Source organism: Suricata suricatta, chromosome 4 (assembly GCF_006229205.1).
Source record: "Suricata suricatta isolate VVHF042 chromosome 4, meerkat_22Aug2017_6uvM2_HiC, whole genome shotgun sequence".
In the NCBI taxonomy this organism is placed as follows: domain Eukaryota; kingdom Metazoa; phylum Chordata; class Mammalia; order Carnivora; family Herpestidae; genus Suricata; species Suricata suricatta.
In genome coordinates, this window is record NC_043703.1 from 13,070,007 (window position 1) to 13,076,466 (window position 6,460).

Here is a 6,460-nt window from a genome sequence, read left to right on the forward strand (position 1 = left end):
AGTAGGGGAAAAGGACAAAGATGGGTAACAAATTATGAACTTTCATAAACAAGGGTAGAGTTTAAAAGGAAAGAAGTAAGAGCATAGTAGAGCAGGACCTTGGGCAGAAAGGCAGCCGGATTCTCTAAGGAGCCGTGTAGCTCACCTCCCTAATGCATCTGGAACCTGTGCCCAGGAATAAAGGGCAGAGCAGTAAGTCTAGTTAGTTTAAAATGCTTCATAATTGCCTTGTTCATCTTCTAGTGCTATCTGTAGGTGGGATAATATTAACTAAGACACTCAAATACAAGGAATTTTGGAGGGATTAAGTAAGTTGCAAATTTAAAAGAGTATATGGCCAAAATTTATTCAAGGCCATTTATAGTCAAAATCACGAAAGATGTAATCCATAAGAATTTTTTGTTATTGCCATCCGATGTCTACCGATATTCTATTATGCCACTCTATAGATGGGAGAGAGATAACTTATAAAATGCAAATATTGTGAGGAGCAATTCTTACAAATTGTTCTGTGTTGACTTATCTAAGCTGGAACTGCTTCCCTAGATTCCTTCCCTTGACGGGTTCTGGGTTAGTACTGGCCACAAGAGACATTTGATGTGAATGTAGAAGGAAAGTGACAGCCATATTTCCCTCCAGAGCTGAAGGAGGTGCCGGGATCCAAATACTGTGGTGGATGTGCTAGCTGGCCAGATCAGTGTGGTACCTCGCCTGACTCATCACACCTCTAGCTCCCAGAAGACCTGCCCTCTGGCTTTTCCAAGGCTTGGAGCAGGTGCATATGCACCTCTGTACAGAAAGACACCAGCTTCTCCCACCATAGCACCGTGGTGGGAGGTGGTGAGACACAGATGTAGGCTCCAAATTATCTCTCAGTTTGTAATTAACGTTGTGGGAGAGCCAGTTTACCAATGTAGGGTGCTGTTTGTCCCTGCTCTCGGCCATCACCAGCTTTCTTCCAAATTTACCCATCTGGCTGATCAAAGGCTCCGCATCTGAGGTTCCACATTAAGTGTAGAGACACCAGCTCCTGCTCCTGAGTACAGGTCTAACCCTTATAATGAGTCCCTTATGTTTTATAACACAGCAGTTCTTCTTGATCCAATATTGGCTGATACAACAACCTTATGAGGTAGGAAAACTATTCAGAGACTAAAATTCATTCAGTGCTTGAAGCAAAGAATATCCTCCAAAATTTATAGAGGCCCCCAAACTGGCAAACAATGTGAATATTGTTTATAAAATTGTACCTGATCTTGCTTGATTCACCAAAGTATTTATTAATCAATATTCTGTTCAAGTCTACAAGATCAAACTTAAATAATTCTAAAAATTAAATAATTCTAACAATTATTATTGAATTAATATTTAATGTAATAAAAATAATTCTAAAATTTCAATAATTTTAGATTACACATTATGTTAAACAAATATTAAATAATTCTAATTTAAAAAATAGATAATTGGATTTTTTAAGTTTATTTATTTTGAGAGCAAGAAAGAGAGAGCATGTGCAGGGGAGAGGAAGAGAGAGAGGGAGAGATGGAATCCCAACCAGGTTCCGTACTGTGGGTACGGAAGCCAAGAAAGGGCTCAAACTCAGGAACAGCAGAACCATGACCTGAGCCGAAACCAAGAATCAGATGTTTAACTGACTGAGACACCCATGAGGCCCAAATAATTGTTATTTAATAAAATAACTCATTATTATAAATGAACTATTTCATTTTTGAAGTAAATAACATTTGACCATTACAGAGCTTCTAGGAAGATAAATTTGCCACGTAACCAAATCCAACATCACAGATTTTTTTTTAGCTTCAGTGTGTATTTTTTACTTTACCAACTATACATAAATTCTCAAAATTAAAGAAAAAATCAAAACCACAAACTAAGAGTTTAACAAATGATTTCTCGTACTTGCTTTGCTTCAGCAATTTCCACCTTTGTATGACCATTCCCATAAGCCCATTCAGACTCCAAATCCACATTCAGACATCCACTATAGGTATGCCACTAAATTACTTCCCTGGAATCTCAACCCCAAACTCAGCTTTTCATTATCTCCTTACCTCCAACCTCTTTCTCCTGATTCCTACCTTCTGTTAATAGCAGAGACTGAGATTTGTCATAATTGTGGCCTCCAAGTCTTTCTTAAGTACAACTTTTTCTTGTCCTTCCTTGCTGCTCTGGGGAAGTTGTGTGACAGAGGCCACCACCACCAGTGGTAGGCAGGCAAGACTTCCACTTGGAAGGAACCAATGGGACAGAGTAGGCACTATTAAACTTCACTTTTTGGATGGGGCGCTTGGGGGGCTCAGTCAGTTAAGCATCAGATTATTGCTTTCAGCTTCCCATTATCTCCCAGTTTGTGGGATCGAGCCCTGTGGTAGGCTCCACACTGACAGTGCAGAGCCTGCTTAGTATTTTCTCTCTCTCTCCCTCTCCCCCCCCTTCTCTGTCTCTGTCTCTCTCTCTCTCTCAAAAATAAATAAATAAACTTAAAGAATTTTCTAAAAGTAAATAAAATTCACTTTTTTGGCAAAGGCGGCAGTGAGATGCTTCTGAACAAGCAAGGTTGTGGCTTCTGCTGCCCAGTTCTCAGGTGTGAAGCATGGTGTCTGTTCCCAGTGGCAACAGTAGGGTCTTCCGAGCATGTTTTGTGCATGGTTCCCGCTAAACAGTCTCTGGGCCTGATTCTTTGGACTTTCTGAAAGTCTTATGAGCTAGATAGGCAGGAGTAAGTGCTTCATCCAACGAGGGCAGATTCTCTTACTTGTACCTAAGAGCACTGGCTGATGCAGGTGCCTGAGAACAAGCCAGAATGCTCTTCAATTCTAAGCGGGTCAAAGACCTGGTCCTTCTGCAGGCATCCCCAAATGTCTTCACAATGTGCCCTCTTCTTTCTCAACCAATGCCCAATATCACTACCCTAGGAAGCTCAGAAAATAGCTAACAGAGTGCTTTCTGCATATCAGAACAATCCAAGCTTTTTACACATATTAACTTATTTAATCTTCAGATCAACTCTATGATGTAGGCACCTCACCTGCCTCCAGGAAGCAGATGAGCAGACTGGGTCTTGGAGAGATTAAGTAACTTGCTAGTATGTTGCAGAGCAGGGCCTGGAGGCCAGGTTTGTCTTCAGGATTCCATGCTTCGCTAGTAACTTGCACACAGGCGTCTCCATCCTTCCTCCACACTGACTGGAATCAAATGATCTCCATCATGTCATTCTAGCCATGCCCCTGTGTGATGCCTTCCATGACTTCCTGGTCCCTCTGTGTTAAGTTCACACCCATGGCTGCCTTCTGAGGTCTTTGGTGGTCTGCTCACGACCATCTCCTCTTCATCTGTATCTCATGTTCCTCATGCATGTCCAGAAAGATCAGACACCCTGCCTGGTGCAGGCCACAGGCTGTATTTTCCCTGGTCTCCACACCCAGGTAACTTGTCTAGCAAAATCAACCATGCATCGTGAGGTGCCTCTCATGCCAGGCCCCAACAAATTGTGACATACGTGAACCCCTGCAGTCTTCACACGAACTCTAGGACACAGGCATTATTACTGCATTTCCAGTTAAGAAAATAGATGGACAGAAAGATGAGGTGACCTACTGAAGGTCATGTAACTTGTAAGTGGCAAGGTCAGGGTTTGAATCCAGGTCTGTCTGATGGAAAGCTCAAGCTTTCAACCACTGTGCTGTCAGTCTTCCGTTTTATCAAAAAGTGGATCAAGGGCACCTGGGTGGCTCAGTCAGTCAAGTATCTGACTCTTGATTTTGGCTCAGGTCGTGATCTCATGGTTCATGGGTTTGAGTGCTAAATTGAGCCTTGCACTGACAGTGTAGAGCCTGCTTGATTCTCACTCTCCCCCTCTCTCTTCCACTCCCCCACTCATGCATGAGCCCTCTCTCTCTCTCTCAAAATAAACAAATAAACATTTTATAAAAGTGGATCAAAGCTCCCTCAGGCATGACCTGCCCTTGGTCTTTGTAGCCAGAAGTAATCTCCGTGTTCCCACATACAATGCTGGTCTCAGACAGCTCGGGTAGCCATCATACCCTCAACACTGAGCAATGGTGCTGTGCCCCATGCTTATTCATTCATTCATCAACTCACAATTCACATACAATATGTCCTGTGACTTATTTAGTTTAAAGCTGAAATTTTATACCTCTTAATCCCTTCAGATCTTTCACCACCCCCCCTCCCCTCTGCCAGCCACCAGGTTGTTCTCTGTATCCAAGTTTTATTTTGTTCGTTAATCTGTTTTGCTTTTTAGATTCTATGTATAAGTGAAATGATATGGTACTTGCCTCTGTATGGCCTATTTCACTTAGCATGATGCCCTCTAGGTCCATCCATGTTGTCACAATGGCAAGATCGCATTCTTTTTTATGGTTGAGTAGTATTGAGTAGTATGGTTGAGTAGTAGTATGTAGTATATACACATATGCCACATGACGCCACGTTACACCACATTATATGTATATATGCATACACCACATCTTCATCCATCGATCTATCGGTGGATATTTGATTGTCTCCATACCTTGGCTGTTGTAAATATGCTGCAATAAACAGTGGAGTGCATATATCTTTCCGAATTAGTGGTTTTGTTTCCTTTGGGTAAATACCCAGAGGTGGAATTATGATACTTCTATTTTTTTAAACTTTTAAAATGTTTACTTATTTTTGAGACAGAGAGAGGCAGAGTGCAAGTGGGGGAGGGGCAGAGAGAGGGAGACACAGAATCTGAAGCAGGCTCCAGGCTCTGAGCTGTCAGCACAGAGCCTGACATGGGGCTTGAACTCACGAACAGTGAGATCATGACCTGAGCAGAAATCAGACACTTATTGACTGAACCACCCAGGTGCCAGGCGCCCCAATATCTAATTGTAACATAACTAATTAATTTTAAACTGTGTCTTAGGAACTGATCCTCATGCAAACAGGAGGACAGGAGGACAACAGGCAAACTCCTGGCCTTCATGGAGCCTGCATTCTAGCAGGAGGACATGTATTCAAGAGTCCATATATAATACATAAGGTATGACATTTGCTAGAGAAAAGTAAGATATGTAAGAATTGTAAAAAAAAACAAAAAACGAATTGTCAATTTTCCATTGGGTGGGAAGGGAAAGGTTTTCTGACAAGGTGATACTTGAGTAAAGAGGTGAAAGAAATAAGGGACCAGCTGTTGGGTCTCTGGTGGACAAATATTCTAGGAAAAGTGAACAGCACTCTGCAGAGACCTGAAGCAGAAGCACGCTTGGCACATTCTAGAAACAACAAGGAGACCAGTGTGACCAGCACACATGGGAAGAGGGAAAGTGAAAGTGAACAAGCAGAGAAGTAGCAACAGCAAATCCTGTTGGACCTTACACGAGCAATTGGTGAGGTCCCTGGCTTTTACTCTGAGTCATACTTGAGGAGTTTGAGCGGAGAAGTGTCACGCTCTGATTCCTGCATTGAGGGCAGACAATAGGGGGCCAGTGGTGGGAGCAGTGAGGCCAATTAGAAGCCTATTGATTATTAGGCAAGAGAGTGGTGGCTTGGGACAGAATGGAGGTTGGAAATAGAACCAGCGGGTCTCTCTGGAAGATTGTTGTGGAATGTGATTGAATAAGACAACCCCAGGATGGCTCCAAGGATTTTGGCCTGAGTTCTTGGAAAAAGATGGAATTGCCATTTACTGAGAAAGGGTGAACTATGGGAGAAGCAGATTCATGGAAGGAAGTGAAAAGTTCGCCCTGACTGAGATACCCACTGGACACTCAATGGAAGGCAGCTGCATGTGGGTCTAATGCTCAGTGCAGATGCCTGGGCAGGCGATACAATTTGGGTCATCTTATTTATACTAAAATCTTCATAACACAGTGGGGTCTGTTCTGGCTTAACCTTTGCGTCCAGCATAGAACTAGGGCTCAACACATAACCACAGTGGGGGAAAAAAAAACACTAAAAAAACTAAAGGTAAAAATTAGGCAAATGTTTAAGGTGTTAACAACCTTAGCTACTTTCATTGGCCCCTAATATCATCCAAATTCCCCCAAATACCCATTAATATTATTCTCAAAGGAAACATTACATTAGTGAAATCAAAATTAGGGAAATCATAAATACTTCAACTAAAGTAATGGTGCATTTGTAGATCAAAGAACACAAATAGTTTGTTCCAGTGATTTTTATCAAGAGAGTTAAAAGTACAAGAAAGAGAGCACAGAGGATGAGCACAACAAACTCGGAAAAAACGGGTAATCAAAAAATGCTCGAACAAATCAAGAACGATCTCAATGGCAAATTGAAAGAAAACCAGGTGACAGCAGCATACTTTCAAGAGATCATCAATGCTATGCGGGAAAATGAATAAACAAAAAGCTGAGTTCGACACACTAATGGAATAAACATCGAAATTCAATAACTAGAAATCTCAGAAATCATCTTTTTACCCACG